The following is a 24,051-nucleotide window of genomic DNA, read 5'->3' as shown; positions in this document are numbered from 1 at the left end:
CTTCCTGGGAGATTAAAACTGTGTGGTGGACCGAGACTCAAACTCGGAGCCTTTGCCTTTCGCGGGCAAATGCTTCTGTAAGGTTTGGAAAGTAGGACACTAGGTACTGGCAGAAATGAAGCTGTGAGGACGGGGCGTGAGTCGTGATTGGGTAGCTCAGATGGTAGAGGACTTGCCCGCGAAAGGCAAAGGTCGCGAGTTCGAATCTCGGTCCGGCACACGGTTTTAATCTGCCAGGAAGTTTCATATCAGTGCACACTCCGCTGCAGAGTGAAAATATCATTCTGGCACCATATCATTCCTCACTCTATTTTTCAACATAATCTCCCTCCAATGCGACAGCCAATGCTACCTCACTAAGACGGCCAGTATGCCAGCGCAGTGCCACCCTACTGCTCGACGTCGGAGCCAACGTCTTGCTGCATCAGTAACCTCCCTGTCATCCATGCACTGCTTACGGCGAAGTGCATCCTTCATTGGGCCAAATAGATGGAAATCCGAAGGCGCGAGATCCGGGACGAGGAAGAACGGTCCAGTGAAGTTTAGTGAGCTACTCTCTCGTGAGTAGACTTGTGTGAAGCCTTGCGTTGTCCTGGAGAAGGAGAAGCTGGTTTGCATTTTTGTGGCGATGAACACGCTGATGTAGTTTCTTTAATTTTCTGAGGGTAGCACAATATATTTCAGAGTTGATCATTGCACCATGAGGGAATATTTCAAACAGAATAAGTCCTTAAGAGTCCCAGAAGTCTGTTACCATGACTTCAGCAGATGAGAGTGCAGCAACGATCTTTTCTTTGTACTATAGGTGCTGTGATGCAATTCCCATGGAATGCTGTTTCGTTTCCGGTTCAGAGGGATAACACCATGTTCCGTCGACTGTAACGACGTTCGACGAAAACTTGTCACGAACAGTCTCGAAACGCGCAAGTGATTTCGCACAGATGGTCCTACGTTGCCCTTTATGGTCTTCTGTTAGGTGGCGAGGAACACATTGGACACACATCTATGAGTACTCCACGTGGTGGATGAGTATGTCAGCACTGCCAACAGATACTTCTAGCTGAGCAGCGGGATCTTTCTGATTCTGAAAAAGTTTATTTAAATAACCGCTACCAGTCACAAAATTTGTTACTACTGTATTATTTATTGAGCAACATGTTTCGGGGAATACCCCATCTTCAGGCTCAAAGGCCTTACAAAAACATATTTTAACATTAAAGTCATGTTTTTGTAAGGCCTTTGAGCCTGAAGATGGGGTATTCCCCGAAACATGTTGCTCAAATATGACTTTAATGTTAAAATATGTTTTTGTAAGGCCTTTGAGCCTGAAGATGGGGTATTCCCCGAAACATGTTGCTCAATAAATAATACAGTAGTAACAAATTTTGTGTCTGGTAGCGGTTATTTAAATAAACTTTTTCATAATTTTTGATACAGTCACGGTCGAAATATAGTCATAATGGCTTTAAATTCTTTCTGATTCTGATTCGTCGATCGCCTCAAATGTCAGAATCCGCTCGTTCCAACACTGCAGGAGTCACAGATGTGTACGGCTGGCCTGCACGCGGAAGATCGGACACGTTTGCGCGCCTATGAATGTCTGCGGTGCTCTGCTCTTCCGCTAAAAGAAACTTACTGACAGATCTCTGCTTGTAACGCACCTCCGTTACAGACGCCATTTTCAGGGCTACATATAGCATCGCCACCAATCTGAACTTAATGAAACTACAGGGTCTGAAGCGGGAATATTTCACGAAGTCTCGCAGCAACAGATTCCCCATTTTTTTCAGCCAAAATTGGCCGAGGAATGAGTTCCATTACTTATTGAATGCTTCTCATGATGGTATCTCTGTTATACTTGGGACAGGAAATTTCTTTCACAAATATTTCGTGGAGAGTCTTACACTGCGTTTTATTTCCGTCATGAGGCGAGATTTGAATTCGCCCCTTTTCGTCGTGGTCGTTAATGCACGCATGTAATTTGCCAAGGGATTAGAGACTGCATCGCAGTCCAACACAGAACTGAAAGGAAGCACAAGTGTTCTGTATCTCTCTCTCTCTCTCTCTCTCTCTCTCTCTCTCTCTCTCTCTCTCTCTCTCTCTCTATCACCAGTTCTCTATTGTCGAAATGGACATGGAAGTGGAAGGAATCTCCCGGAACTTTCTTTAAACGTCTTAGGAAATATCCAGACAAACTGAATCAGGCTGGTTCAAAATGGTGCAAATGGTTCTAAGCACTATGGGACTTAACATCTGAGGTCATCAGTCCCCTACACTCATTCAGAACTACTTAAACCTAACTAACCTAAGGACATCACACACACCCATGCCCGAGGCAGGATTCGAACCCACGACCGCAGTAGCAACGCGTTCCGTACTGAACCGCCTAGAACTGCTCGGTCACAGCGGCCGGCTCAGGCTGGTCGGATTGGTATTTGAACTCTGCTCTGCCTGAATACGAATTCCATGAATGTCACCAAAGACGCAATCTATGGCAGTCGTTCTCAATGATGATTACAAAATTTGGAAATTGGGAATCGATTGCATAAAACGGTAGGCGTCTTAGTTCTTTGAAACTGGAGTGACCATGTTGTCGGCTGGAGTGGAGCCCTCCAGATGTAGTTACTTTCAAATATCCAGATTTGGTGTCAGGTGAGAAATCTGGTGGACAGTACACGTAGCTATAGCTCCTCCGAAGCTCACCGTCCGCATACCATTGGACTGCGCCGGCTCGATAAGGTTTTGGCGCAACCAAGCTAGAAAAAGGGATAAACTGTTACAATTCTGCACACAGTGGCAGCGTGTAACAGACAGGACCGGAGTGACACTACTTCCTCGAGGCATCTAGTAGAACGATGGATGGACAGTAGGTACGAATACGCTAGTTTATCTGTACCCACCAGCGACCTTTAACATTCCTGCACGGTATTATAAGGGAAATCAAATGAGAACAAGGCAGGAGACAAAACTGTCGATGCCTCCATGGCAGAATTTTAGCGGTCGTCTGTTGAACCACGATTGTACTTATGCATGCACCTCTTCGTCCGAAGCAAATCGCCTGCTCGAATGCCTTTCTTCAGAACTGCGAAAATACAGAAATAGCCTGGGAAAAGATGGGAACTGTGTAAGGGTTTTCCAGCGAAACCTGTGCAGCGTAGTCGAGAGAGCCTTGCAAGGAATGCGCCCAGCGACATGTTTCTACTACGGAGCGGAAGTTTCGCGGGAAATCCCTTACACATCCTCCATACGGTCCCAATTTCTCCCCATGCAATTTCCATACTTCTGGAGCCCTAAAGAAAGGCATTCCGGGCCGTTGATTTGCTTCGGATTAAGAGATTCCCTCCCGGATACATGAGAAGCGTTGACCGTCTCGTCTCACAGAGGGACAAAAGTAATAACAGTTATGGCGATTACTGTTGATATAAGTACCAGTTCACTTACCTCTTCCCATGTGTCTACATCTACATCTACATCTACATGACTACTCTGCAATTCACATTTAAGTGCTTGGCAGAGGGTTCATCGAACCACAATCATACTATCTCTCTACTATTCCACTCCCGAACAGCGAGCGGGAAAAAACGAACACCTAAACCTTTCTGTTCGAGCTCTGATTTCTCTTATTTTATTTTGATGATCATTCCTACCTATGTAGGTTTGGCTCAACAAAATATTTTCGCATTCGGAAGAGAAAGTTGGTGACTGAAATTTCGTAAAAAGGTCTCGCCGCGACGAAAAACGTCTATGCTGTAATGACTTCCATCCCAACTCGTGTATCATATCTGCCACACTCTCTCCCCTATAACGCGATAATACAAAACGAGCTGCCCTTTTTTGCACCCTTTCGATGTCCTCCGTCAATCCCACCTGGTAAGGATCCCACACCGCGCAGCAATATTCTAACAGAGGACGAACGAGTGTAGTGTAAGCTGTCTCTTTAGTGGACTTGTTGCATCTGCTAAGTGTCCTGCCAATGAAACGCAACCTTTGGCTCGCCTTCCCGACAATATTATCTATGTGGTCCTTCCAACTGAAGTTGTTCGTAATTTTAACACCCAGGTATTTAGTTGAATTGACAGCCTTGAGAATTGTACTATTTATCGAGTAATCGAATTCCAACGGATTTCTTTTGGAATTCATGTGGATCATCTCACACTTTTCGTTATTTAGCGTCAACTGCCACCTGACACACCATACAGCAATCTTTTCTAAATCGCTTTGCAGCTGATACTGGTCTTCGGATGACCTTACTAGACGGTAAATTACAGCATCATCTGCGAACAGTCTAAGAGAACTGCTCAGATTATCACCCAGGTCATTTATATAGATCAGGAACAGTAGAGGTCCCAAGACGCTTCCCTGGGGAACACCTGATATCACTTCAGTTTTACTCGATGATTTGCCGTCTATTACTACGAACTGCGACCTTCCTGACAGGAAATCACGAATCCAGTCGCACAACTGAGACGATACCCCATAGCTCCGCAGCTTGATTAGAAGTCGCTTGTGAGGAACGGTGTCAAAAGCTTTCCGGAAATCTAGAAATACGGAATCAACTTGAGATCCCCTGTCGATAGCGGCCATTACTTCGTGCGAATAAAGAGGTAACTGCGTTGCACAAGAGCGATGTTTTCTGAAGCCATGCTGATTACGTATCAATAGATCGTGTCTCATTTTCATTAAGTAAATATGTAATACACAAGCGGAAGTTGAACTGAAAATAATATGTAACAGTAATTTTCAGCAGGTCTATAAATAAGTCAGTGGGCAGTTAGCGAAGATCTTTAACTTCCTTGCTTCTGACCCTTATAAAATATAAGGTTTGTTGGGACAAACGGTTTGTATGGACCTAAATATCTTGTTACCTGTCGATGTTTGCTTCTTCTTAAACTATTTTCTGTTGGCTAAACCATCTCTCTGTTGTTACTTTTCTACATGAAATATTTCAGACTGTTCCTTCCGATTGTATGCCAGACTGTAGGTACCTCTGCTTCATTCTCCATCTAACGCTCATAAGCAGCTCGGAAAAGTAGTTATGAAAAGTAATTCAGTTTTGCAATTACATAATAATGATATATTATATAGTACCTTCATGCTAGGAGGAAGGGCCCAAGACTCTGTGGATGTAGAAATCGTTAACGCTCTAACTCGGACATGATAATGATGGAGCAGGAAATCCTTCTCACCTTTCCTTGTGGAAATCCTGATAATGGTCTGAAATGGTTTGAGGTGCTCAGAATAGAAACTACGGATGCCAACCGACCTCAAAACAGAGATTCAAGAATGACGTTAGCTACCATTCTTACTCTGAAGTATCAGGCAAATTTTGATATGCCAACTTCTCATTTTCAACGTTAAAAATTCGTCTGTGGTGATTACGAAAATATTTTCAATGAAAAATCCTCGTATTCCAATACTTCGTGTTTTTGTATTTTTCGCAATGGAACGGAAACACGCCTTAGTTTTCCGTTACTATAGAACCTCACAAATATGTAAAAAAATTAACTAAATGTATAACACACAAACGGAAGTTGCACTGAAAATAATATGTAACAATAAACTTCAGTAAACCTATAAATAAATCCATGAACGATAGCGAACATCTCTAACTTCCTTGGTTCTGACTCTGGATTAGTTTTGTAATATGTTTAGCAAAGGATAACTCATTTTTTTCACTTACGTGTATTTTTTACAGGATAATCAGGACATAACTTTAAAAATCATTAACTACAATAACTTCATGAATTTTGAGGAACAAAAACAAATGATATTTTTCTCAAAATGGATTCTGGTCGGGGTTATTCTATACGTCTCATTTGGGATAACCACGTTAAACCTGAGTGACGGAGTGGTATTTGAAATCTGCTCTCTCCAATTACAAACCCAATGTCTTAATCACTGCCTCACCTCTACTTTACAATCACGACATTAATTTGTAGATGAGTGTCCGCCTATCTTCCCAAAGGTAATGTCTTCCCAGTATTATGCTATAGTGACAGCCTGAGAAGGCTGTGATGCTTTGTGTGAAGGTGGTCATGTCATGGGACATCAGTATCATGAAAACACTGACATGGAAGCCATCAGGTCCACATTCTTCATACCAATTACATTTCTGGCACAACATGTCCAGAACGAACAGGTCTGAATTCATAACTGTTTACATACGTTACCTTTTCATTGACATTTAGCGATACGGCTGTCGACAGGCAGAACTAGGTAAGTCTGTTGCAACCTGTGCCGACAGTAAACTGACATACTTACGGCATATCGATTATAATATGTATCAGGTAAGTGTAGAGCAACCGTTTAACAACCTACGAAATTATATATCGTGTTCCCTTGTAAGAGAATGGAATTGTGCCAAGGAGCAGAGTTCATGAAAGCAGTGACATAATGTTACTGGCATGTTGCACAGCTCATTGTCCTATGCGAGTTCGTAAAGAAAAGTTCAGCATTTGTTGATTGTGTTTTGTACAGTTTTGTATATTTCTCTAAATGTCACATGGCTGGCCGCTCGGAAGGCTGACCATTCAATGCTATAGAACGGTGCGTGATCTGAACTTTACAGCCCGTCCAGAATAGAATTCGCCGAATATCACGCACGGGTTACTTGCACCTGTCCTTGCAAAAACACTCAAATGAAGAGCCTACACCCGGAAAAAGTAAAAGAAAGTGTTAGAAACAATATGAACACAATAAAACACAAGTACTTGCTTAAGCAGTTGTTCTGTAATACGACTGTACTATCTACTTCAACATTTGCTTCTCCGATATGGGTCATTAAGAGTAGTCTCCAGTGGTTGTTAACAAATGTGTTAGTCGTGTTGAAGCTCGATGGAATTTAAACTTTCGCTATAGCACATCATCATCATCAGACGTTTTGGGCCAAAAGCTGGATAAGCGGCTCCTCTAGACGCTACCACGTGTTAGGCTCTTCATCTGTATGATTCCAACTTGTTCTTGTATGTTTTCCAAATTCACCAACCCATCTAGCTCGGTGGTTTGGTTTGTCATATCTGTTGGGTTCATCAAAGAAGTTCCTTGCTTCATCTACCATTTATGCACTTATATTTATATGGATATGGTTTCTGTTCGTTCAGACATGTCCGAAAGACTAGACACCATATCCATATAAACATACAGTTCTGGCGATACCGCCCATGACCTTCCTCCTGTGTGCGGATGCACACATATTACCTGAACTCTTACGGGAGGTAAGAATGTCTTCCACGAGTAATGAGTGTTTTGGGTAGGGACACTACGAATATAGTGTGTGGACAAATAAGGTGAAAACATGGATTTCGCGAGAAGCGTGCGAGAGATAGCCCCTGCGCCCTCGGTGGCTCAGATTGATAGAGCGTCTGCCATGTAAGCAGGAAATCCCGGGTTCGATTCCCGGTCCGGGCACACATTTTCACCTGTTCCCGTTGATGTATATCGACGCCCGTCAGCAGCTGAAGGTACTAATACATAATTCTACCTTAAGCACTTGGTTCCCTCTCCAGTTCGTTTTTATTGGTTGTAAATAGAGCTTCCACTTCAGTCTGCTCCCTTTTCAGTCTGTTCTCTGAAAGTAGTTTCTACCATGCGCCTCTCCATTGCTCTCTCGATAGTACTTTGTTGCTGTCTTCGAATTTAAAGACCATATCTCAGTGCCATAAGTAAAAACCTCTAATACACACAGACTATTAACTTTTAATTTCAGAAATATATATTGATCTGCAGCCCGTGTGGGGTTGCTGGTACCCCATCGGGCACCTCCTCAGGTGGCGGCTCACTAGATATAGTAGGTAACTAGGAAATAAAGTACTCGGGAAGGACCAAAACTAGTTCCTTGCTGGCCAGGGGCAGGTCAAGAGCCGTAGAGAAGGCAACGCCTCTAGAAGTGACATCCGAAAAAAATGCACTGGTCTTCCAGATTGGAGGTTGTGCAGAAAGTTACCTCCCCACTCACATAAAAAATTATCTGTGTCAGGAGACTCTACATAAACCTCTGAATCAGGAATGTCTCAAGTGGAGTCGGAAACGGCAACGGACAATGGATTTCTCTTTTGGAACATAGAATGTCACGAGCCTATATAGACCAGGAAGCCTGCAGAATTTGACCAAACAATTAGAGAAGTATCAGCTGAAAGTAGTAGCCCCCCAGGAGATTAGATGGAAGGCTAAAGGATCAATCAAGATGAACGAAGGAAGTATACTGTATGGAGACTATGGTGAGCGCCATGAATTAGGTACTGGTTTCTATGTACTTGACTCAATAATGAAAGCAGAGAATGAATTTAAATCTATTAACAACAGAATCTCCTACATCACCATCGCAGGGCAAAGTAGTGACATATCCTTTATTAATGCACGTGCACCATGATTCAGTCTGGAACCGCGCGATCTCTACAGTCGCAGGTTCGAATACTGCCTCAGGTATGGATGTGTGTGATGTCCTCAGGTTAGTTAGGTTTAAGTAGTTCTACGTTCTGGGGGACTGATGACCTCAGGAGTTAAATCCCATGGTGCTCAGAGCCATTTGAACCATTTTGTAATGCAAGCCTGCATCAAGAGACCAGTGACAATGGCAGTCATTTGATCAGTTTCGCGATTGGCAACAGTCTCTGCATCGTGAGTACAAGGTTCCATTGTAAGGGCATTCATAAGGGAACGTGGATGGCACCAGACGGGCATACGGTAAACCAGATAGACCATGTATGCATTCAGAAGCGTTATGCGAAGAGCATCAAAGATACTCGAACCTACAGAGGAGCAGACTGTGACTCTGATCACTTCCTGGTGATAAGTAAAATGAACATTAAATATAAGAAATTGTGCAGAATATCTAAGAAGACTGCACCTTATAACACAAATAGGTTAAAAGAAACAGAGGCAAGAAGAAAGTATGAGTCAATAGCAGCAGAAAGCCTGATGAGTTGTGATGAGCTGGAAAGTGCCAGTGATGTGAACAATGACTGCTCTCAGATCAAGGAGACAGTTAACAGTGCAGCCTCTAAGATACTGGGTAAACGGAAAATGTCCGATAAAGTGTGGTTCAACCAACTGCGCCAGCAAAAATTTGAATAAAGAAGGTTGGCTAGGAAGGCGTTGTTAGAAAATCTGAGAGACCGCAATCTCAGAGACACGTACACCAAAATAAGAAAGGGAACGGCTACTCTACTAAGGAAGGAGAAACGGAAGTATCACAAGGAACTAATAAAACAGGCAGATGAGGATTGTATTCATCACAGGACAAGACAGATGTACCAAAAAGTAAAGAAAGTAACACAAAAATATAAAAAGAGAGAAACATATATTAAAGGCCTCAAGCAAAAATGGTCACAAGTGATGCTGAAGTAGAACAGCGTTGGACAGAATACGTCGCTAATTTACTAAACTGCGAAGACCCCACTGGACTTCTTGTATGTGACATGCCAGACACTGTAGACATCAAAGTAGAGCCATCCAGTGAGGAAGAAACACATGGAATAATTAAAAATTTTAAAAAGAATAACGCTTCAGGTGAAGATAAAATTATGGGTAAACTAATTAAGAATGGAGGGTCGGAATTGGTAAAAGGGATTGCGAAATTGATAAGGAAGGTGTGTGAATATGAGAAAATGCCTGAAGATTGGAAAGCGGCCATAATGTGCCCCATTTTAAAGATAAATGACCCTCTGGATTGTCATAATTATGTAGGAATTTCACTCCTTAATGCAACCTTCAAAATCCAACCACAGTGTCTGGTCAAGAGAATGATACCACACTAGATGCATAAATTATAGGTGACTATCAGTGTGGTTTTAGGAGAGACAGGTCAACTAGTGATCACCTCTTTACACTCCAACAGATAACTGAGAAAGCATGGCAACATAACGTTGACATTCACATGGTATGCGTTTACTTCAAAAAAGCTTTCCTCTCCCATACTAATTAGATGTCTTACCCACATCAGTGTTCTCTTCTTCATCCTTTGACCAGCTTGTAAGAATAAGTCTGCCAGTTCTCCGTTCCTATGGTTGTTCCTCTTGGGGCCAAATATTTTCCTTAATTTCTTTCTCTTAAATGTAAATGTCATGTGACTAGGGCCTCTCGTCGGGTAGACCGTTCGCCGGGTGCAAGTCTTTCGATTTGACGCCACTTCGGCGATGAGGATGAAATGATGATTATTAGGAAAACACAATACCCGGTCCCAAAGCGGAGAAAATCTCCGACCCAGCCAGGAATCGAGCCCGGACCTTTAGGATTGCCATCCTGTCCCGCTGACCACTTTCTTTCTTTTTTCTTAAATTTCATTTTGTTCGCTTTTCGTTCGTTGCATCTGCTCGGAGCGGACGTCGTAGGACACCCGTTTAAGTTTGTCGTTGATCGGTTCAGCTACGGGGGCGGACATTTCTTTCTCTCATAGAGTAACATGTTTCTGATCTGTTTTCCTCAATGTAAATGTTCCTGTCCCGTGTGGAGCAATCGGGAGAATTACTCTGATACAGTCGGATTTTAAAACTTCGCGAAACTGCTTCACTCCGCTGCACGTCCCGTAAGTCAAAATATGCTATATTTGCCGTTGCGATCCTTGTCTTAGTCTCAATTTCTGTTCAATTATGTTCGCTAAAAATGCTTCCCTATTATTTATATATGTCTATTCTTTTAAAAGTGACTTCATCAGCTGTCAGTGGGGTACTACCATAGGGTGCGTTGCTCACTACCCATGTACTGTTTTCTCTTCATTAATTTGTAATCCTGATTTCCTTGAAATATTTCTATAAAAACTTATCATAAACTGACAAATCCTCTGTGCTATGAGGTATTATAATTAAATCGTCTGCATGTCCACCCCGATTTATTGTGTTATTATCCAGTCTTATTCTCTACCAACTGTAATTTTTCAACGAATAGTTAATTTGATGATGGAGGAAAGTGTGTGTTGGGGGGGGGGGGGGAATTAAAATTGAAAAGGGATTCCAAGGAATGAATCTGTACGCAGGTTCAAAAGTATGTAGCCAAAAGTAGTTACGAAAACATGAGGAGACTTGTATAAGGTAGTCTAGCGTGGAGAGCTAGATAAAACCAGTCTTCTGACTGAAGGCCTCAACAACAACTTTTTAATCTTGTGGGTCGATGTCAGATTCCATTTGATACTAGCACAGATTTTACTGTAACGATTCTGCGTCTGGTGAGGTCGTATGAATACCTATTCCATATGTCGAACAGCTATTTTGAATAACCAAAATTGTATCAGAACATATCTTGAACAGTACCGCAACAAAAATGTAACGGTTTTTAATGGGGATCCTTCATTGCTCATATGTTTTGCAAGTATTGGTCACCTGTTTGTATAGAAATGACATTAAAATTGTAAGAACAAATTGAATCGTTGACTGACATTTTTTCATGGACAAACACGTCTCTCATGGCCTCAGCGACGTTACGTGCTTAACACGTCAACACCAAACTCCGATTTAACGAGACAAGGGTCCTTATATAAAAGTAGGCAAGTAATGTTCCAGAATAACCTCGGGGAGATCAACAATGGCGTTCATATCCTTCTTAAACATATCGATACCACGGTGTTGCAGCTTTCGGCGTATTGCCACTCTAGTATGACGCGCTCTACGTCACGTGGAAGCGCGTGTAGCGGATGTATCATTCAGCTTGCCAGAAATAGGTTAACGGTACAGTTGCACGAGTTGCTGCCGGCAATGTACGTAATTCTCTGCTCAGCGAAGCCATTTCCCTGAATATGGGAAAACTAGGATTGAATGTGCGGCTTCCTCACTTGCTAAAAACCAACGATCTTTACTCTAGGCACAAGCATTCATAATCTATACTAACTTACTCTTGTTTCCAAGGCCTAATTTTGTAAGTTGGATGCCCAACAATTTTACGCTGGAGCTTAATGTTTTTGGAATAAATTACAACGACACCTAGTAATAATTAATATTTGTCGACTTACATTTTACCGAAAAAATGTTACCATTGACTCAATGGTTGCTTTGAACATCATATGGTTTCACGATGCTTGATGATAATGATGATATTAGGTGTACCTGGAACCTTCCTCCAATTTCTGAACCTGCTCAAGGGACCTAATGGAGATGAAGCTACAATTTAACCCAGAGGCGCAAATGCTGAGAGGAAAAAAATCCCAGTAGGGGCAAGATATCAACCACAGATCCCCTCCTTTTATAGTCAGTTACCGTCTATGCCACGAAGTGGCAAATACACAGCGTAACAAAAAAAGTAAAACCACAGGCACATAGACACAGGCAGCAGAGCATGCACAATGTCTGCACTAGTACAGTGTATATCCACCTTTCGCAGCAATGCAGGCTGCTATTCTCCCATGGAGACGATCGTAGAGATGCTGGATGTAGTCCTGTGGAACGGCTTGCCATGCCATTTCCACCTGGCGCCTCAATTGGACCAGCGTTCGTGCTGGACGTGCAGACCGCATGAGACGAAGGGGTATGTATGTTCACGTATGGAGGAGAAAAGCGCTGACCGTAGTTCTGTGACCTACATTTCCACGCTCCTCCACCATCCACTGCCCTGCGCCCCACAAACCTGTACTCAGTTGCACAACAGGAACAACACAACATAGCCTTTAATATGGCTCTTTAATCAACTTCATTAAAAATAAATATTGATTTAATAACGTTGAAACAATGCTTTCAATAATCCGTGATTTTTCCATCCCTTGCAATGCGGAAACTACACTGAAGAACCAAAGAAATTATTACACCGGCCTAATAACGCGTAGGGCCCACGCGACCACGCAGAAGTGACGCAAAATGACATGGAATGAACTCGACTAATGTCTGCATAGTCCTGGGGGGAACTGAAACCATGAATCCTACAGGGCTGTTCATAAATCCGTAAGAGTACGAGGGGCAGAGATCTCTTCTGAACAGCACGTTGCAAGGCATCCCAGATATGCTAAATAATGTACATGTCTGGGGAGTCTGGCGGCCAGCGGAAGAGTTTAAACTCAGAAGAATTTTCCTGGAGCCACTCTGTAGCAACTCTGGACGTGTGGAGTGTCGCATTGTCCTGCTGGAATTGCCAAAGTCCGTCGGAATGCGATGGACATGAATTGATGCAGATGGTCAGACAGGATACTTACGTACGTGTCACCTGTCAGAGTCGTATGTAGATGCATCAGTGCTCCCACATCACTCCAACTGCACGCGTCCCACGCTATTACAGAGCTTCCACGAGCTTCAACAGTTCCCTGCTGACATACAGGGTCCATGTATTCACGAGGTTGTCTCCATACCCGTGCACTTCCACCTGCTCGACAGGATTTGGAGCGATACTCGTCTGACAAGGTAACATGTTTCCCGTCACCAACAGTCCCATGTCGGTGTAGTCGGGCCCAGGCGAGGCGTAAAGCGTTGTGTTGTGCAGTCATCAATGGTACACGATTGGGAATTCGGCTCCGAAAGCCCATGTCGATGATGTTTCGTTGAATGGTTTGAACGCTGCCACTTGTTGGTGGACCAGCATTGAAGTCTGCAGCAATTTTGGGGAAGGGTTGCACATCTGTTACGTAGAACGATTCTCTTCAGCAGTCGTTGGTTCCGTTCTTGCAGGATATTTTTCCTGCCGCAGAGGTGTTGGAGATTTGATGTTTTACCGGATTCCTGATATTCACTGTACGCTCGTGAAATGGTCGTACGAGAAAATCCCCACTCCATCGCTGCCTAGCAGATGCTGTGTCCCACCGCTCGTGAGCCGACTATAACACCACGTTCAAACTCACTTAAATCTTGATACGCTCCCATTGTAGCAGCAGTAACGTACCTACCAACTGCTCCAGATACTTGTTGTCTTATATAGGCGTTGCCGACCGCAGCGCCGTATTCGGCCTGTTTACACATCTGCGTATTTGGATGCGTTTGCCTGTAACAGCTTCTATGGCACTTCACTGTCTGATTCCTCGAGAAAAAATGAATAGAGTGTTTCTGTAGGGTACTTAATGTAGTTAAATTTTATGCTAGGAAACAATTTCACTAGAAGCCGCGTTGATCGAGTTATTCAAGAGAAACATGACACTGTGACCTTTAAACGCCTTGGCCCCTTCCCACTCCAACGCTCACACCCGACTGGTGAGGACTTTTAGCATGTTACTCATGGCACTACGCCCTATCAATGTGCAAAAATTTGCGACTATACGACTTCTTTCTCCTAATCGAACTTCTCTGGCCTTCATTGACAAAGCTATTACGTTATTTAGAGAACTTACGGACAACGTAAATTTGGATGGCGGGCAAGATGTTAGACTCAGCGTCCTCACTTCAGAGAATCCGCTATCTTACCACTGTCGAGCACTAGTGCACCACATCGCATTTAAAACCTATTTACCAGAGACGCATATTTCAATAAGGGCTCGTTACCGAAGAATATTTTTGTAAATATCTGCTGCCAGTTGTCTACAACCAACGCGCGAAGACTCAGAAAGAGCTTCGCAGTTCCTCCCACATTTCAAACTGCGGTCTGTACCGGCTCCGACAGGCAAACATCCCGTCCGCTATTGTAACGCTTTACGACTCCCAAACGTCTACATTTGCTTCCAAGAAGTAAAAAGCACTTTGCATAGCCCGTGACGTGGCCAATACGTCGTGTGTGAGTGTGTGCACGAGCAGGCCTTTCCGTAGTAAATAACGTTTTGTTACGTTTCCAGCGCCTCGTAAAAGAAGCTGAGTAAAGTTCAAACATCATAAAAGAGTTTGTACGCTGTTCACTACGTCGTGGATCGGGGATGTTTGAGAACTTCACTGCTAAATATATTGGTGTGACAGGTCACACACAGAGAAGTTATTGTCGTTCAGGAGTGTAATTATTGTTTTTAATCCCTGGTTTATGAGTAATACGCATGGGTCTGGCGCGTTGTTCATGATACGCTACGCACGTCCTTAAATGTGACATTTGGCTCCAGTACGGACTACTGATTGTTGAAGCTCAGCGGAAAAATTACGAATTGCCAACTTTTCAGGACTGTGTTGCACTTTATTCCAAATGAAACCAGACGTTTGTCTGATTGTCCCAATATAATTATGCTTTCACGATGTGATAACTGAATTCTGTTTTACGGAGTTTGACGATAACTGCTGCGTCGGTATGAATTCCACAATGAAGCATGGCCGAATGTTTCAACACATCTTACATAATTTCGGAAGATATATGTGGACGACCTTGCAGTGTCTGGAAATAAAGAAGCTACAATGTCTGGCTGCAATTAAAAGAACAATTAAGCGAGATGACCTTGCTAGCTGTGCCATTTATATTGCAAGGAAAATGAAGTGGTCTACAGCAGGGGTTCCCCGACTTTCTGTTGCTGCGTGCCACTTGAAATTTTTGGAAAGTTGGCCGTACCACTACAGTTTGTTCAATTTTGAACGAACCCCGAGGAGTGGGTGTGAATTTTTCGTTCCTTTGCAGTTCTAAAAATAGCCATGTATGCGTATGAGATTTTCATCAAGTTAATTGCAGCGTTAACAAAATTTACCACTCATTTGGATTATTTGTTACAAAACGCAGATTTCGTATGAAAAAAGGCCACTACCTCAGATTGGTTACAACTTTCAGCGCGTCTATAAGCATACAGTGCATTGGGGATCTGAGTATCACTGGTTTCTGTACCGGTCTTTACTGTAAAGCTAAATTGTAGTAGATTTCATCATACTTGCGGTTTGGTTTTGGGTTAGGTTGTTTAACTGCATACTTGGAAGTATGAGGCTTAAATATCGCTTCACGGTTAACTTAGAACACTATCACGTATAAGTCACGCATCAAGTGAAACTCCGCGTCACATTATTGTAACCAAGAATAATCTCGCTATACTACGCTCACTCCGGTTCCAGGAGCAAGCTTTCTTCGGTTCACGACGCCATTTAATGTAACGCCAAACAGAGTAGCAGTAACAGCAATAAACTGTTCACTGCGAATGACTACTGCATCGCCACCGATTGGAACAACAAATAAGTTGACACCAGTTGCAAAGCAGCACGAACATTTTATATAACCAGCGACAGGACTAGATCAAAATATCGCCAACGTCAAAACGAGATCAATCGTTCCCGGCCATTGCAGCGACGACTAATGAAGGCAGGGGCGGGGATGATATAATCCGACCCTCTTATGACCTCCGTACAGTACAAACCAATCATTCTGCGATAAACAACAATATACGAATGCTACTTTTATCAATCGGTTTTGGCACTATTGAGTTAGTTTGAAAATACAGTAACGCAAGAGAACAATTTTATTATATTGGTAAGTATTTTGTTTGCTTGTACACGGAATACCTGAAATGGCCCTGCCTACCGCCAGTGGTACACGTACAACCGTCTGACAAGTCATGGTCTACAAGATCCATTAGATAGCTTAGATCAAACAGAAATTCTGAGCGACAAATCAAAAAGATGCACCTCAAGAGGTTAGCGTCTCGTTCATCCTCTTGCTTCAGCAAATGTATGATATGTTACAGCCGAGACTAGTGCCACAAGAAAACTGAACGGTTTTAAAAATAAGCCGTTAGCAATAGGCTTTAGACGGGATATCAGAATATGGTCATTAATCATGATATGTGTTCATGCAAGGAAATACCGAGTGTTGTAATGGCGCTGCTGGTTGTTAGCTGTTGCATTACACTCTGTCTTCCGGAACAACCAACACAATCTTTTCTTAATGCTTCCAGTTGTTCAGCTTAAAAACATTACATCACTAACGAACTTTCGTGCAAGTACAGGGTGTTTCAAAAATGACCGGTATATTTCAAACGGCAATAAAAACTAAACGAGCAGCGATAGAAATACACCATTTGTTGCAATATGCTTGCGACAACAGTACATTTTCAGGCGGACAAACTTTCGAAATTACAGTAGTTACAATTTTCAACAACAGATGGCGCTGCAAGTGATGTGAAAGATATAGAAGACAACGCAGTCTGTGGGTGCGCCATTCTGTACGTCGCCTTTCTGCTGTAAGCGTGTGCTGTTCACAACGTGCAAGTGTGCTGTGGGCAACATGGTTTATTCCTTAGAACAGAGGATTTTTCTGGTGGTGGAATTCCAACGCCTAGAACACAGTGTTGTTGCAACAAGACCAAGTTTTCAACGGAGGTTTAATGTAACCAAAGGACCGAAAAGCGATACAATAAAGGATCTGTTTGAAAAATTTCAACGGACTGGGAACGTGACGGATGAACGTGCTGGAAAGGAAGGGCGACCGCGTACGGCAACCACAGAGGGCACCGCGCAGCTATTGCAGCAGGTGATCCAACAGCGTCCTCGGGTTTCCGTTCGCCGTGTTGCAGCTGCGGTCCAAATTACGCCAACGTCCACGTATCGTCTCATGCGCCAGAGTTTACACCTCTATCCATACAAAATTCAAACGCGGCAACCCCTCAGCGCCGCTACCATTGCTGCACGAGAGACATTCGCTAACGATATAGTGCACAGGATTGATGACGGCGATATGCATGTGGGCAGCATTTGGTTTACTGACGAAGCTTATTTTTACCTGGACGGCTTCGTCAATAAACAGAACTGGCGCATATTGGGAACCGAAAAGCCCCATGTTGCAGTCCCATCGTCCCTGCATCCTCAAAAAGTACTGGTCTGGGCCGCCATTTCTTCCAAAGGAATCATTGGCCCATTTTTCAGATCCGAAACGATTACTGCATCACGCTATCTGGACATTCTTCGTGAATTTGTGGCGGTACAAACTGCCTTAGACGACACTGCGAACACCTCGTGGTTTATGCAAGATGGTGCCCGGCCACATCGCACGGCCGACGTCTTTAATTTCCTGAATGAATATTTCGATGATCGTGTGATTGCTTTGGGCTATCCGAAACATACAGGAGGTGGCGTGGATTGGCCTCCCTATTCGCCAGACATGAACCCCTGTGACTTCTTTCTGTGGGGACACTTGAAAGACCAGGTGTACCGCCAGAATCCAGAAACAATTGAACAGCTGAAGCAGTACATCTCATCTGCATGTGAAGCCATTCCGCCAGACACGTTGTCAAAGGTTTCGGGTAATTTCATTCAGAGATTACTCCATATTATTGCTACGCATGGTGGATATGTGGAAAATATCGTACTATAGAGTTTCCCAGACCGCAGCGCCATCTGTTGTTGACAATTGTAACTACTGTAATTTCGAAAGTTTGTACGCCTGAAAATGTACTGTTGTCCCAAGCATATTGCAACAAACGGTGTATTTCTAACGCTGCTCGTTTAGTTTTTATTGCCGTTTTAAATATACCGGTCATTTTTGAAACACCCTGTATATGTTGGTTCCCCATAAGATCACTTAATTTATGCACTATATATTTCCCGCAAGCATCAAATTCATCAATAGAACGAACGGCGATCTATGTTTGACCGAGATTTTCTCTGATGCTGGTCTTCGACAATCAAGTAGGAGAGCAAATAAAATTATCACAAAGAAGGATCGCTTTTATTTTCGTACTCTCTTTGCAATAAAATGTACCAGATGATCTTTTTAGTAACTACCTCTTTTGTTCTTTAGGATCCACTTCCTCTTATTTATTAACAAAAGCGGCGTATGACGTGCTTTTCGTGATTCGGTTATGGTAAACTTCAGGTTTTACATGTCAGAGGCAAGGGAAATGAATATTTCATGATTGGACACTCTAGCGTCAGTGAGAGTAGACTGGTAGCTGAGCTGTAATTTGAGCGTCTTAATGCACCGACTTCTTGGCAATCTTGCATACGCACAAAGCTCCAGCACATGCGTGTTTTGCGACTTTGTCAAGCTTCAATAATTTAATGCGAAACTGTCAAACTTCCGTCCACACGTAACGTTCTGTTTGAGAAATCAGGCTTGACAATGCAAAACTGACGACAAAACGTTGCGTGTAGATCAGGCTAAAAAAGCGGCCAACGCCGTATCGATGCGCCTGTGAGAGAGCCAACCCAGCCTTAAGGAAAGATCGCGTTTTGAGCGAACCCACCTGCAGCTGGCTCCAAGTCCGTTCTCGTTGCCGATGCCGCAGCCAATGGCGGCGGCTGGTGCTCGTTCGCCCTTATATGCGGCGGTCGTCTGCTCCGTCGCGGGTCGCCGATTATCAGCAAGTAGCGAGACCTCTTTCCCACAGTGACACCTCTGCAGCGGCCAGCACAAATAATAGGCCGTCGCTTTCGCGCTTATCGGCCGCATCAAGAACGCTTCCGGTCAGAGCTGGGGCAGAGTTACCTAACGATGCATAGCTCGGTTTGCATGGAGATGTTTCTCCTGCCGGTGAACTCCAGTGGGAAAGAAGAGTATCAGCTTTATCATCTGGCGATACGCTATTAAGCTAATGATGGAATCGAGATTCTACACATTGATACAATTTTCTCTTTGAAAAAAAATAAAATTGCAGTGCACTGTTGATTATCCGATGTTGGTCAACCGAATGACCGTTTAACCGAAGTGTTAACCACACATGCGTACCGTCGTCCCCACACTATCGCCTTGCTCCCTCTAACCCCTTTCTCCATTCCCCCTCCTACGCACCAATGCGGAATGCCAACAATAGTAGCGGATTGAGCTCTGTTAGGATCAATTGTGCCAACTTCTCTGCGTAAAGTAAACTTGTGATATAAAGTGCATAAACATAAACGTGTTCTCCTTTCTAAGGCCCGTCCCAGTGTTGTCGGGGCAGTCCAGTTTTTCACACAAATGTCCTGGTGTGCCGGCGGGAGTGGCCGAGCGGTTCTAGGCGCTTCATTCTTGAACCAGGTCAATTATGTTGCCCGAATGATTTTCTCAGGACACCACGACAAAAAATGGTTCAAACAGCTTTGTGCACTATGGTTCGCAGTTTCGAATCCTGCCTCGGGCATGGATGTGTTTGATGTCCGTAGATTAGTTAGGTTTACGTAGTTCTAAGTTCTAGGGGACTGATGACCTCAGAAGTTAAGTCACATAGTGCTCAGAGACATTTGAACCATTTTTCGTCCTGGTGTCCCGAGAAAATCATTCGGGCAACATAATTGTCCTAGTTTCTAAACGACAATCAAAATGCGGGTAATAATACTCCACATTTAATTAAATGTTTGCGAAAAACAAGTATCCTAGAAGTAAAACGTAATAGAAATATATATTTTGATAATACCCACTATAGGCTGGCCACATTTGGTTCAACTCATCTCATGCCTAAAGAAAAAGTTAGGGATATGTTGAAAAGAAAAGCAGGTATTACCTACCTACGCCTCTAACTTGCCTACGTTCCACTTCATGGTCTTGAGACAAGTAAAAGCAAAACCAAAGGATATATAAAGGACCATTTCTCCTAACGGGACTGCAGCCATATGGAAGTTAATCTTGTGAAGAATGTGAGTGATGCGGCGTGTGTTAGCAGTGCTTACCGAATATTGGTTGGTAGTCAAACTACATCTGAAATTTCCTATATAACTACTCATTAGTAATGTGGTACACTTTTTAGGATTAAAAGATTGTACCTAAATACCTAACAAGTGAATAAACATGGCAGAAAATATATCTGCGCTATTACAATTAAAAGTATATATCAGTCTTTTTTTATTTCTAAAGAAAAGAATTTTTTTGTATGTAATGTACCTGCATGTTCCATTCCAATACACAAATTGAAGACACATCTTGCCATGGGTTTTGCAGCGGCTGCATCGTCATAGGCCTATTAACGATTTCAAAATATCACTGTAACTGACAATGAATGTAACCGTAAATGTAGTAATGAAGTTAGGTACAAAGTGTTAACAAAAGTGTTCCGGTTTTTTCTCTTTGAAATCTGGTCAGCCTATACCATCTGTGAGAGATAAATACAAGAGGTGAATGTGCAAGTTATCTAATGAGTACAACGTTAGTAAGTGAATGTATATAAAAGATGTGCATCACTCGAAAACTCGTGAAACTATGAAGCTTGTCACAAACAAGGATCTAGGTGCTGGTGCTTAAAAGTTGCCTACACAAAGAAGATCACAACCACTTGTCCTATTCTATGTGAAAAGGCAGTTAAATTTCATGAAAATCTTGGAGGCCCGTCAAATTTTAAGGCAGTCACGGGCTGATTACAGCGTTTTAAGTCAAAATACTGCATTCGTGAGTTTCTAATGCAGGAGAAAAAAACTAAGGGACTTATCGTGGAAAAAGATCACACTCTCGAAAACGTTTATAATGCTGACGAAACTGGTCTCAGTTGAAACGTTTTGTCAAGAAACTCCCGTTTCAAGTGCTGAATCAGAAGCACATGGTTCTTAAATAAGTAAGAGTCGTATTACTGCTTTAGTTGGCGTTGATGGTACTGATAGCCACCAATTTCCTATGCTCGTCTGAATGGATACTGTGCTTTTCACGGTATATTTTATGGATGTTGTCATACGCTCTATAAAAGCTCACCGCTTAAAAAATCGCAAAAGGGATAAAGACGTTATTGTTCCTTGACAACGCACAACTCAACTATCATGTGATACCCTACAAGAAAATTACGAGTTCTCCCACCTACCGTAACCTCCTTATTACAGCCCACAGATCAAGGTATTACAGAAAAGAATTGTTATATACTTTATTGTTCAAAAGAGAAGTGGCAAAAGTCTGTTAACAAATAAAAAAAATATTGATTTAATAGAAGCGTCCTACGTAATCGGAGCAGCATGAGATAATGTAAAGGTACAGAATAAATAAATAAACATGGAATAAAATGGTGGGTATGGTGGAAAGTTCACATAGTGAAATGTCCGAAAAGCTCAATATGCAGAAAAAACTCAATTGCCTTGAATGTGATGAAGAACACGTTAAAGAATGAATGAGTGTCGACGATGCAGATCCAAGGAATCCAATCATGCAGAGTAGCGAAACTGTAGACCTAGTCTCAAAGGAATTAAAGACATTAGATGCCAGTGAGCATTGATTTAAATCAATGGGGTTGTTGTTGTTGTCTTCAGTCCTGACACTGGTTTGATACAGCTCTCCATGCCACTCTATCCTGTGCAATATTCTTCATCTCCCAGTAGCTACTGCAACCTACATACTTCTGAATCTGCTTAGTGTATTCATCTCTTTTACCCTCCACGCTGCCCTCCAATGCTAAATTGGTGATCCCTTGATAGAACATGTCCTACCAATCGATCCCTTCTTCTAGTCAAGTTGTGCCACAAACTTCTCTTCTCCCCAATCCTATTCAATACCTCCTCATTAGTTATGTGATTTACCCATCTAATCTTCAGCATTCTTCTGTAGCACTACATTTCCAATGCTTCTATTCTCTTCTTGTCCAAACTATTTATCGTCCATGTTTCACTTCCATACATGGCTACACTCCATACAAATACTTTCAGAAATGACTTCCTGACACTTAGATCTATACTCGATGTTAACAAATTTCTCTTCTTCAGAAACACTTTCCTTGCCATTGCCAGTCTACGTTTTATATCCTCTCTACTTCGACCATCATCAGTTATTTTGCTCCCCAAATAGCAAAACTCATTTACTACATTAAGTGCCTTATTTCCTAATCTAATACCCTCAGTATCTCCCGACTTAATCCGTCTACATTCCATTATTCGCGTTTTGCTTTTGTTGATGTTCATATTATATCCTCCTTTCAAGACGCTATCCATTCCGTTCAAATTCTCTTCCAAGTCCTTTGCTGTCTCTGACAGAATTACAATGTCATCGGCGAACCTCAAACTTTTTATTTCTTCTCCATGGATTTTAATACCTACTCCGAATTTTTCTTTTGTTTCCTTCACTGCTTGCTCAATATACAGATTGAATGACATCGGGGAGAGGCTACAACCCTGTCTCACTCCCTTCCTAACCACTGCTTCCCTTTCATTCCCTTCAACTCTTATAACTGCCATTTGGCTTCTGTACAAATTGTAAATAGCCTTTCGCTCCCTGTATTTTACCCCTGCCACCTTCAGAATCTGAAAGAGAGTATTCCAGTCAATATTGTCAAAAGCTTTCTCTAAGTCTACAAATGCTAGAAACGTAGGTTTGCCTTTCCTTAATCTAGCTTCCAAGATAAGTCATGGGGTCAGTATTGCCTCACGTGTTCCAACATTTCTACGGAATCCAAACTTATCTTCCCCGAGGTCGGCTTCTACTAGTTTTTACATTCGTCTGTAAAGAATTCTCGTTAGTGTTTTGCAGCCGTGACTTATTAACTGATAGTTCAGTAATTTTCACATCTGTCAGCACCTTCTTTCTTTGGGATTGGAATTATTATATTCTTCTTGAAGTCTGAGGGTATTTCGCCCGTCAATGGGGAAAGTTGAAAATTTGTGCCAGACCAGGATTCGAACCTGTGTCTGCTACTTACTAGGCAGGTGCACTGACCACTGCGCCATTCGGTCACAGAGAGCATGACAACTGCACGGAATACACTAGAGCTCTACCCAAAAGGTCCAAATTCTCACCTTACCCAGGCACTACTAATATAATGCCCCTTGCCCATTAGCCTCATTACTCGTAGCATCTCGCATGTCCGAAACAACAGATCCCACATACGTAAGTCGGGCGAGGACGGCCAATGATTCCTTCACGACGGATGCTCATCGAGTTCGAACTCTTACGGAAATCAGCGAGATGGCGCGAGTAACGAGGGTAATGGGCAAGACCCACTGTATTGGTAGTGTACGGATAAACTGAGAATTTGGGTCTGCAGGAGGCGTACCAGGGCAGTCCACGCACTTGCGATGACCACTGCGCCCAGTGGTGCAGTGGTCAGCGCACCTGCTTAGTAACTGGGAGACACGGGGTCGAATCTCGGTCTGGAACAAATTTTCAGCTTTCCTCATTGATTTCGATCGATGCCACTGGCAGCCAATGTGCCCGGTTCCTTTGTGTTTTGATTCACAGTGGTTACAGGATCAAAATGGAGTCTATTCTTTCAGACATGTCTGAAAGAACTGACACCACAAATGTGAAACTGTATACCTCGTCACTGATAAAGCTGACGCCACCAGCAGCTCATCAACTAGTGCTCCAGAAAATGAAGATAAAAATATACCAGCTGCTTCGGAAGCCGACATAAAAGTCTTCTGGGTATGGTATTGCGTCATATTGTAC

The 24,051-nt window shown here is 42.9% G+C and overlaps 1 protein-coding gene across 1 annotated transcript in view; it reads right to left on the bottom strand.

The window, feature by feature from the left end:
• Positions 1-19,035, bottom strand: part of LOC126334920 (acyl-CoA Delta-9 desaturase-like) — a 110,957-nt gene extending 91,922 nt beyond the window's left edge. Inside the window, exon 1 of the mRNA XM_049997642.1 lies at positions 18,971-19,035. The gene's annotated coding sequence lies outside the window, so the exon portion shown is untranslated. The remainder of the gene's footprint in view (positions 1-18,970) is intronic.
• Positions 19,036-24,051: the final 5,016 nt, after the last annotated feature.

This window comes from Schistocerca gregaria, chromosome 2 (assembly GCF_023897955.1).
Source record: "Schistocerca gregaria isolate iqSchGreg1 chromosome 2, iqSchGreg1.2, whole genome shotgun sequence".
Lineage (NCBI taxonomy): Eukaryota > Metazoa > Arthropoda > Insecta > Orthoptera > Acrididae > Schistocerca > Schistocerca gregaria.
This window is presented reverse-complemented; position numbering and strand designations above follow the sequence as displayed.